Consider the following 11649-nt stretch of genomic DNA (forward strand, 5'->3'; position numbering starts at 1 on the left):
CCACGCAGTCATATGTGTTTGTAGAACTGAGAAAGTACAAGTAAACATCTCTCTGGTATTCTCTGCATTCAGCCAAGCTCTATCTGGTATCGGCAATAACATCCCTTTTATGTGTTCTCTTCTGAATCCAGCTTGAATTTCTGGCAGCTCCCTGTCAATGTACTCCAACAACTCTTTTTGAATTATATTTAGCAAAATGTACGTGAATTTAATAGTAATGATATTGTTCAATGATTTTCACGTTTCATTGGATCACCTTGCCTTGGAATGAGCAAATATTCATATATTTTCCAATTAGTTGGCCAGGTAGTGGTGTTCCACTTGGCATAGATGAATGAATACTGTCAGTGCTGCATCAGTTTGTTGAAAGATTTCAATTTGTGTTCCATCAATTCCTGGACTCTTGTTTTTTTGCCAATGCCTTCAGTGCAGCTTGGATTTTTTCCTTCAATACTATTGATTCTTGATCATATGGTACCTCTTGAAGTGGCTGAATATTGACCAGTCCTGTTTGGTCCAGTATGTTGCAATCCTTTATTCCTTTAAAATTCTCTCACTGGCCCCACATTGATAATAGTCAGAAATCAAAACCCTTATGAAGTGTTTTTCTTCCAGTCTAGCATCAACCACACTTGTCCACCCCTCTGTTGTTGTTGTTGTTGTTAAGTGACAGCAAATAGTTTCTGACTCATAGCAACCTTATGAGGATCAGCTGGTGTGTTTGAACCACAGATCTTGTGGTTAACAGTCCAGATCTACCCGTATATTGTCTTCAGAATGTTCCTCCCTCTGCCTGGAATGTCTCATACATCCATTGTCATTGTTGTTGTTAGGTGCCATCTGAGTTGGTTATAACTTATTGTGACCCTGTATTGGGTTTCTGAAGAGCAGCTAGTGAGACTGAATCATAGACATTGAGGTTCAAATCGACCTTGTGGTCCACTGCATTATCCCTTCAGGATATCCCTACAGGACCATTCCCAGAACCCCAGAATAGGCAAGGCCTCCCTCTAGTGTCTCATATCATCTTTATAGATTACTTTTGTAGCACTTGTTCCAACTTGAAATTATTTATACAATTATTTCTTTAATAATCAATTCTGTCTCCACCCACTCCTTGCTGCTGAGGGCGATTGAGCCAGTGGCATGCAATAGCTAAAAGCATATGCTGGAGTTCTGGGTGAAGTGCCTGTGTGGGAATCTGTGCTTCATCATGCGAGTTCAGGTATGTCACATTCTTCTGTGCTTTAGGTTCTCTGCTTTAAAACTGAGATACTAACAGCACTGTCCACAAAAGATTTTTTCAAGGATTAAATCAAGTCATTTGAGGGGGCTTCAAAAAGTTCAAGGAAAAATTCCATTGTCTTTTTATTTCATTTTTCAGTGACATTTCTGAAGCCCTCTCACATTTATAAAACCCTATGGAGTCCTGGTCTGGCACTGTGGGTTAATGAGCCAGACTGCAAAGCTGTTTGAACTACAAGGTCAGCTGTTCAAACTCACCAGCTGTTCCTTGGAAACCCTATACAAGGTCGCTATGGGTCAGAACTGACTTGATGGCACTTAACAACAACAATATTAGGATTTGAGCACTGGTAGTATAGTGGTTTGAACAAGGTCAACAGTTCAAACTCACAAGCTGCTCCTCAGAAACCTTACACTGGGTTACTATGAGTCAGAAGTGATACGACGGCACTTAGCAACAACAACAACAACAGTATAGTGGATTATGAGCTGGGCTGCTAACTGCAAGGTCAGCAGTACTATCTACTAGCTGCTCTAAGGGAGATGAGGCTTTCTGCTCCTGAAAAAATGTACAGACTCTGATACCCTAGACAGGGTCGCTATTAGTTGGAACTTACTCTACAACACACAACTAATATTTATACTCGTGTTTGGCATACAATAAAAGATAGAAAATGTTTAAAAATAAATTGTTATATCAGATTTGTTTAAGAACACATAGCTAGCACTTGCTCAAAGGAGGAATCTAAAGGAAAGGGAGCAGGCGGTATGCTCTTTTAGGCTGCTTTGTAATAGAAAAGATATTCTGTTTTGGAAAAACCTCAGTTAATTATTTCATATTTGTCAAGTTCAGATATCAGTATTTTTAACTGACAGACTTGACCATGCTATTTCCCTTAGTTTAGTCCTGACTCTGGAGTAACAATGTACCTCACAGTTGCATACCTCTCAGTTACGTCCCCATCCTCAGCTCAGACACACATCATTTATCCCTTGGACTATTTTGGTCAGATTCTGGGTGGCAGATTTTGCCAGCTTTAAGTGTGACCCTTTTTCATTCTTCCCCACAGCTTCCTGAGGAATTATTCTAAACCAAATAGTAAAAAAAAAAAAAAAAAAAAAAAAAATATTGCGTCTAGGATCCATTTAATAAGTGCAGGGATTTATTTGAAACAACATATTTAACATGTTTAAACTTGTCTCTGTGATCAGTGGAGGCCTGCAGACATGTTTTCTCAGTAATACACTTCAAAGAAATTAAGAATGAAAATATCCAATCAATACAAAAACTTCTGAAGGAATCTGCTGGACCAGTTAAATGCATGACAGAGAGATCAACTGAGAAGGTTATGATGCTTGTTTTGTTAGATTCCAAAAAAGTAACCTTAATAGATGTTTTTCAAAGAACACAGGACAATCATGCAGGCTTATTATGAACAAGTTTTAAGAAAACTGAAAACTGTACTGGTGAGAAAAAGGCCAGGAAATTTAGACCAAGGAATTTTCCCCCACATCACAACAACACCTGCTCATTCTTCCAGGCTAGCAAGGAAAGTCCTTTTTGTTGGTAAACCTTACTGTACCATATGGACCTAATCTTTCCCCTTCAGACATCTTTTTGTTCCTACAAGCCAAAGGACATTTCAAAAGAACACCATTTGAATCCCCGAGGATGCCAAAACTGCTATTTCAACATGGTATAAATCAAAGAGATCAGAATTCTTTAGGGAGTTAGAGAGATGGCAACATTGCCTTCAGAAGTATATAGATCTAGAAAGAAGATATGTCAAGAAACAATAGCTTTTGACATTTTTGCTTGATATAGTTTGAACCTCAAGGTAGTGGTTCGAAACTACCAGCTGCCCCGTGGGAGAAAGATGAGGCTCTCTGCTCCCGTAAAGATTTACAGCCTCGGAAACCCTGTTCAGGGTTGCTATGGGCTGTAATGGACTCAGCGGCACTTAACAACAACAACAACATAGTTTCTATGATTTCATAGCAATATATATTTTTTAATGTTTTATTGTGAATTATACGATAGTTTACATGGGAGAACTTTAGTTTTACATTCATTCCACCATATATCATCTCATTGCCATGGGTCCAATCCCCTCCATACATCGTCAACCACCCAAAGGGTATATCCCAGAAACCCGCCCCCTACACTTCCCCTCCTCCCCCCAGTTTTTGGCCCACAGTCCCTTTCCCTCTCTGGGTCCAAAGTCCCCAGTCGCTTCACCACTCCACGTCATCATCTCTGTCTCCATCTCAGGCATCTCTGTTTCTCTGGGTAGGGTCCCACTCTCGGCTCTTCTCCGTTGATGGTCCCAGAGGCCTCGGCTCCTATCCTGGAGAATTAATCACTCACTTCCTTGTTACAAAACTTCTACCTTTGCATTTCCAACCCTCATAGTCCGGCCTGATAAGCATTATTCACTACGGTATCATGAGTTACCCATCTGTATTTCCTTTCATCAGCTCCGCCCAGACAGATTGAATAGTACCTACTGGAGATTCTGCCTTCTGCCATGCTCCCTAGCACCAGGTTCCCTCTTGAAAGCTTGTAAGCCAGTCACTTCTTGCCTTTGTAGTCCACAATACTTTTTGACTTACGTAAGTACACAACCAGTCATTTGTTTGTTAAAAATATTCTCCGCAGTTCCTTACTGCTCATAAGATGAAGGGCTAGTACATTGGCATAAAATAGAAGACTTCAAAATATTGGTACTTAAATTTGTTTTTAACTTGATTTTAAGCCATTCCTTTTACATATGCCATAGACCAGACCTTCCAGACTCATTCTATTCTTCCTCATTGGAATGTCTCTTTTTCTACTTAACAAGACAATATCTATCTAACATTTTGCTCAAATATACCCCCTTTCCATTTTACAGGTCTAGTGGATAAACTTCTTTTTGTATTTTATATTCCTTTATACATTTGACAACTACTTAGTTAGAATATTCACATTTTATGTTAATACTATGATCTCTGGTAGCATAGTAGTTACAAATCAGGCTGCTAATCTCACGATTAGCAATTCTAAATGACCAGCTGTTCCACGGGAGAAAAGATGAGACATTCTGCTCCCATAAAGATTTACAGCCTCAGAAACCCTGTACAGGGTCGCTATGAGTAGGAACCGACTCCACGGCACATAACAATAACAAGTATGTTCTTAGTTATAAATATAACTATTATTTTTACACATCACTCTATTACGAGCTTCTCAAAGATAAGGATTATGTTTTGCTTCTATTTGACCCATCTATATAGAGAACTGCTCCCATAAATATTTATAGTCTCAGAAACCCTACACAGGGTCTCTATGAGTCAGAACTGACTACACAGCACACCACCACCACCACCAACATATCGATAGTCTCTGCCCAATGTGATGGCTGGTATATAATCATTATTTGTTACATATGTGTTGGACATTTGTGGGCTTTGCTGTGCCATTACTATTTGTCCTGCTTCTCTCTCATTTTTTAGACTTCTCACTGACCATCCTGGCACCTCCTCCACCTACCTCATTTTTGTTCAGCCTAGTATTGGACAATTGTGTGGGTCCCTTAAAGATTTCCCAAAGAAGTAGAAATCTACTTTTATCAATCACCTGCCAATGGCTTCCCTATCAGATAGTAAGAAAATTGCACCAGCATAGAAGAACAATTATTAGTATTGCATTTGTTCTGGCATCTAAGGTATTAGAAATAATTAGGAATACCTAATACTTTCTGAATTTATCCTGCTGTTAACATTAGCCCAGACAAAATTATTTTAGTAGATGTGTGCAGGTAAAACATATTTCCTCTTTTCATTGATTACCTTGATTTTTAAAATATGTAAACAAAAGCTGTGTTTACAATAAAGTACTGTGAATCTAATTCTTTTTCCCCCCCTCAAACATCCTGTGCAAGAAATTATAGTTACACCTGCAAAAGCTAGAACCTATGAAAAGTGGTACCCTTCAGGGAAGAAAACTCAAATAGTTCTCATTTCCATGATAGAGAAGTGGTGAGACTGCATGTTATCAAAGGCCAAAATCCTAGGAGACCTGGAAAAACCAGGCATTTCCATCTAATTCCAGTTTTCATAGGTTTCATTGTAACAGTGATAATGAAAAACTAGTGTGCATTGTGTACCTGCTACTGTCAGGCCTCGTGTGCAGACTGATTTATATATGCTATCTCATATAATGAACACAGTAAGCCTATGAATGGGAATTATTAGAATTCCCATTTCACAGATGAAGAGTTTATGGTTTACAGAGATTAAGAACAACAACAGAGGAAGAGTGTGTGTTTTCCTGAAATTCTGTTGGATTTTAAATGGAATTTGACAGTGTGATTTTTCTAAACTTGGGACATTGATATCAGAGGAACTATCTGCAAAAGCAATGAGATACTAGTTTGGGAATAGACTAGTTTATTAGAATGTATGGGGATGGGTTAAGGAGCATGAAGATGTGTCACGATTTATTTGCTCACTAAATCAGCCATTCAGATCTTTATATAAAATGTCAGCTTCCTTCAGTCTTATACATCTTTCATGTTAAGGTGCTAAGACAAGGGAAATAGTACCACGTACAAGGATAAAAAAGTTAATTTCATGAAAGTGATCTTTTTTGTAGTGCAAGTTCCTTGATTTAAGATCTGAGATGCTTCAAAAGCATCGTGAATTTGGAGCAGCAATACATCAGCTAAAATCTAGAGTCTTAAGCCTTGTACTCCTTCACCCCACCAGGCTTTGTGTGATATGTAACAAGAAATATCTTTTCATTAGTGCAGTTGATAAAGTTAAAACTTTTCTTGATTAATATTCTCTTGCAAAAATCTGTTACTGCCATGGATTTACACTGCAGATTTGCCATAGAAGTTCTAATACCTTTTGTGCTGAAGATTCAACTGATACAGATTTTATGTAATAAGGATAATTGTTGAAGGGCTAAGTTAGTTAATATTCCTTGGGTAACTCTGCTGACAAATGTTAAAAAAAGCTAGAATCTCTGATACTTGAAAATGACCTTGAGTGATATTATGGGGATTTTTATAAGTCTCATTGAGGGAGATGGGGCTGGGAACTCAATGTTTCCTTATTTAAAGCATTGCAGTAGCAAAGATGCAAGAGAGATAAGTGTATTTAATCCTGAAAAGTAACAAGAGAGGTCCTAAAATCCTTCCTAGTTTTTCAGATTGGCACATTATCATAATGTTTTTGTTTAGATATTTGAAATACAACTTTATTCTGTTTCTAAATGGTAGGGAATTTGAATGACAGTAATAAACAAAATTTCACCACTGAATAGTGTGATGCAACTGTAGCTGTAGTGTATTTGAAACTCAGAAAGGAAACAACTGCGTTTCAACAGCTAGATATACAGGTCCAAAAAAAATGAAGGTATTTTTAACTGCCACATTCACTCCAAAGCCCATTCATCTCCTTCAGTATCCCAAAGTCTAGTATATGTTCTGCTTAGCTGTATAATGAAGTGTCAAACACGTAGCACCACTGATATCACAGGACAGTTGCCTATAAAACTAGACTTCTGTTGCTGGGTTCCAGCTTCATTCTCTTACAGGTCATCATCTTTGTCTGGGAGGGCACTTGTCTGTGCAACCTCTAAATCATGCTCGTATTGTGCTGCCAAAGCTGGGTCCATGACAACTTCTGGTGGGGCAAGAGCAGACATTGCCACAAACTCCAAGTTAAGATTTCCAATTCGTTTTCTAGCAAGTCAAAGGGAGGGCTTTTCAAAGCCCTTGTAGTTACTTTTTGCAGAAATATCATAGTGCTGAAGATTCTTCTTTCAGTGGAAGATGATGGATTTTGCTTTAACTTTCCTGTCCTTAATGTCCACTTTGTTGCCATACAACACAATGGGGATGTTTTCACATACCCGAACCAGATCCCTATTCCAGTTAGGCACGTTCTTGTAAATAACTCTTGAGGTTACATCAAACATTATAATAGCACACTGGGCTTGAATATAATAGCCATCTCTCAGTTCACTATATTTCTCCTGACCAGCCGTGTCACATACATTGTATTTAATTGGTCCTTGGTAAGTCTGGAACACAAGGAGATGGGCTCAGCTTCCAAGGTGGATACTAATTCACCAGTAAGATGACGTTTCACAAATGTAGCTTTTCCAGTACCGCCATCACCAACCAATATGAGTTTGAACTGAACTTGGGTTTCTCCTTGAGTGGCCATCACAATGGTTCTTCCAGAAGCATCCATCATCATAATGTTTTAATGGCTATATTTAATTTCATACATAAGTCAAGTTATTTTAGTGTTTATGAGTCAAGTATTTACTGGAAGTAATGTTCTTATCCTCATAAGGCAAACTAGCCCTGGCTATTTTGTTTGTTCATTTGTTTATACTGTACTTTCTAGGAAAATTCAAGTATCTTCTTTTGGGAGAAGACAAAAAGTCTTGTATTTACCTCCCATTTTTTACTTTTAACTAGGAATCAAGATTGATTAATGAAAGCTTTTCTTTGGCACTTGGTCCTTAATGGAATGTTTTTGCAGAGATGTTTCCCGAATTGCTTTAAATGCTAACATAGCTTCTATGTTTTATAGAGGCTGTCTTCTCCTTTTCATAAGGCCACCTAGTTTGTAAATTTATAATAGGAATCTGATTTTTTCACAGAGTTTCCAGAAATGTCATTTTTTTCTCAAGAACAGCCTATTTAACTTAACAAATTATAGCAACTTCATGGAACCAAGAAATTGCTAATTCTTCATCACATTCTGGAACCAAACAACTTTACGTCCTTCAAGAAACTGTTGAAAGCTACTGAAATCGAGTAAATGAATTGAGGCAACTTTTCTTGATTACAATATCAGGAAATTCATAGACATTTTGGAGTCCTGGTATGGCACTGTGGGTTAATGTACCAGACTGCAAATCTGTTTGAACTGCACGGTTGGCAGTTCTAGCTCACCAGCTGCTCCTCGGAAACCCTATACAGGGTCGCTATGGGTTGGAACCGACTCAACAGTACTTAACAACAATAACATCTTTGGACAACAATTAACAAGTATCACTTCAGGACGTGGTAACTCTTAGGAACTTTATCTGGAACATTCATTTAGGACAAATGAGGGGGACTCAAAAGGGTATCCATCACTCATTAGCTGAAGCCATGTGAATGACAGCAATAGCTGCCAGGTACTGAACACCTACTATGCGTCAGACACACCTGCTTTAAGCACTTTATCTCTTTTTATTCTCTTAAAAGGTTATACCATTCTTTCAAATTGTCATAATTTTCTTGGATTTAAACATTTGAGATTGAAAATTCAAAGAAAAAGGAGCTTGTTTGCCATCCTACAGTTAAATGCCTTCAACTGCAATTAAGAGAGCATCTAACTAAAATGTTTACAGTGATAAAAGATGTTCTTTTTTCTTTTCACAAGAAGTCTATAAATAGCCTGGGAAACCTTGTACAGGATAGCTATGAATGGGAAATAATTTGATGACACATAACATCAACAAACAACAGTTTGAAATAAGGATTGCATAGTACTGGGTTCTGGATCAGCATCCAAGGTATCCCCTGGCTTTTAGCTCATGCTCAAAAGAGGGATGTCTTATTATCAAGCAAAAAAATTTACCAAACCACAGACAATGGGTTTCCTAAGGGAGGAAAATTATTTCCAGAATTATTCTATTATATTTTCCTTATGTAACAATGGCTGTAACTGAGTCAGCTGTCCATTTCCAAACTGTTGTTGTTGTTAAGTACCTTGGAGTTGGTTCCAACTCTTCATGACCCTGTACAGGGTTTCCGAGACTGTAAATCTTTACGGGAGCAGAACGCCTCATAACATCAAGAATGTCATATAGGAATAAAGCAAAAATCAGGAAAAATAAAAAAAAAAGGATGTAAGAAAAGATTCAAACTTGCTCTCTAGTATTGAGATTCAAATGCAAATGGAAAAAATGAGGAATTAAAAGAGGTGAACAGAAAAGTTAGAAGTGTTCCTTGAGGAGGCAAAGTCAAGTATTATTATGAAATGTATAAACACCTGTAGTTAGGAAATTAAAAGAGAAGAACAAGATTTCTCAAGCTAAAAGAAGTGAACAAAACATTCAAGCCTTGACTTGCAATAGTAAAAGTTTCTAGGGGCAAAATATTGAATGATGCAGAAAGCATCAAAAGAAGATATAAGGAATCCAAAGAGTCACTGTACCAAAAATAAATGGTTACTGCTGAACCATTTCAAGAGGTAGAATATGATTAAGAGTCAATGGCGCTGAAGGAAGGAGTCCATTGTGCACTGAAGACATTGACAAAGAATAAGCCTCCAGGAATGAATGGAAAATAAATTGAAATCTTTCAACAAACTGATGAAATCCTAGAGGCACTTACTCATCTATGCCAAGAAATTTAGAAAATAGCTATACGGACAACCAATTGGAAAAGATCCATATTTGTTGATGTTCCAAAGAGACACAGCTCAATTGAATGTATAAAGCATCAAACAACATCATTAATGTCAATGCAACTAAAGTCCTGAAGATTATTTTTAAAAATTGTTGTATCAGTTCATTGACAGGGAACTGCTAGACATTTAAGTTGGATTCAAATTAAGATATGGAATGGAGGATATCATTGTTGACACAGATAGATCTTGGTTGAAAAACAGTATAAAATAAAAGATGTTTACTTGTGCCTTTGACTGTGTGGATCATGACAAGCTATGGATAATACTTCAAAGAACAGGCATGCCAACACACTTAACTGCGCTCATAAGGCTCTTGTACATAAACCAAGAGGTAGTTGCTCAAACAGAACAAATGGATACTGAGTTGTTTAAAATCAGGAAAGGTATATAAAATGGTTGTATATATGTTGAGCAAATAACCTGAGCAATCTGATTATATAAAGATGAATGTGGCAACCTATACTTATGGATATAGTCGCTCAACAAACCAATCCAGAGGGAAGGAGTCTTCACATCAAAGATTAAACTAGTCCCCTCTGTAAACAGGGTTGATAGGGATGGGCAATTTAGACACTGGCTACCTAAAATGGGGTGAGGGGCTACAAAGGCATGAAATGGCTGGCTTACACATTTTCAAGAGGGAATTTAGTTTCAGAGTATGTGGGGGAAGGCAAAATCCCCACTGAAAATGTTTCATCTTGTCTAGATGGGTCTGGTGAAAGGAGATGGGGATAGGATTCATTTGATTCAACAGTGACTAATTGTTATCAAGACTAATTGTGATTGTCCAAACTGTAAAAGGAGACATTTTATAAAAAACAGGTGGGGGGAGTAATTAATCTTAGATTCCAGGAAGAGTGGACCCTAAGACCATTAGAGAGAAGAATATGAGTGGAACAGAATGTGACACCCTAACCAGAGAAGTGGTGATACCAGAGATGGATGCAGAGGTGTTGGCATGGAGAGGTAGAGCAGCTGATGACTCTAGACTTATGGAAAGAGAAAGTCTGTGTGCTGGTGGCCAGGAGGCTGGCTTGCAGAATATGCCCTTTGGTTGTTTAAATGACTATATATTCCTGCATGTTTTTGTGTACATCAACACAAAAAGACAAATAAAAACAGAGGAAATAGAAGCAAATACTGATAACTGATGAAGTATAGAAGGTATTGTAACCATTTCAATGAAACAAAATAAAATAGGTTGAGTTAAAAACCGGTATTCTTTCATGTAAACTATCACTCAATTCACAATAAAAGCTTTAAAAAGAAAAAAAAAAAAAAGATGGATGTGGCATCAGAATTAGAGGAAGACTCATTAATAACCTGCAGTATGCAGATGATACAACCTTATTTGCTGGAAGTGAAGAAGACTTAAAATACTTACTGATGAAATCAAGGACTACAGCTTTCAGTGTGGAATGAATCTCAATGTAAAGAAAACAAAATTCCTCACAACTTGACCAATAAATAACATCATGATAAATGTAGAAAATATTGAAGCTCTTAAAGATTTCATTTTGTTTGAATCCACAATCAACTCACATGGAAACAGCAGTCATGAAGTCAATCAACATAGTGCATTAGGCAAATCTGATACATGAGACCTTATTACAGTGTTCAAGAGCAAAGATATCATTTGAAGACTAAGATGCACCTGACCCAAACCATTGTATTTTCAATAGCCTCATATGAATATGAAATTTGGAATATGAATAATGAGACTGTAGGAGAATTGATGCATTTGAGCTATGATGTTGGTGAAGAATATTGAAAGTATCATGGACTGCCTGAAGAAAAAACAAATATGCATTGGAAAAGTACAGTAAGAACACTCCTCAGATGCAAGGATATTGATACTTCATCTCTCTTACTTTGGGCATGTTATCAGGTGGGACCAGTCCCTGGAGAAACACATCATGCTTTATAAGTGTATGGTCA

General features: G+C 37.5%; 1 pseudogene; it reads right to left on the reverse strand.

Moving 5' to 3' along the window:
- Positions 1 to 6823: 6823 nt before the first annotated feature.
- LOC102817956 lies at positions 6824 to 7464 on the reverse strand (annotated as a pseudogene).
- Positions 7465 to 11649: the final 4185 nt, after the last annotated feature.

The sequence above is a fragment of the Chrysochloris asiatica genome, unplaced genomic scaffold (genome assembly GCF_000296735.1).
Source record: "Chrysochloris asiatica unplaced genomic scaffold, ChrAsi1.0 scaffold00022, whole genome shotgun sequence".
Classification (NCBI taxonomy): domain Eukaryota; kingdom Metazoa; phylum Chordata; class Mammalia; order Afrosoricida; family Chrysochloridae; genus Chrysochloris; species Chrysochloris asiatica.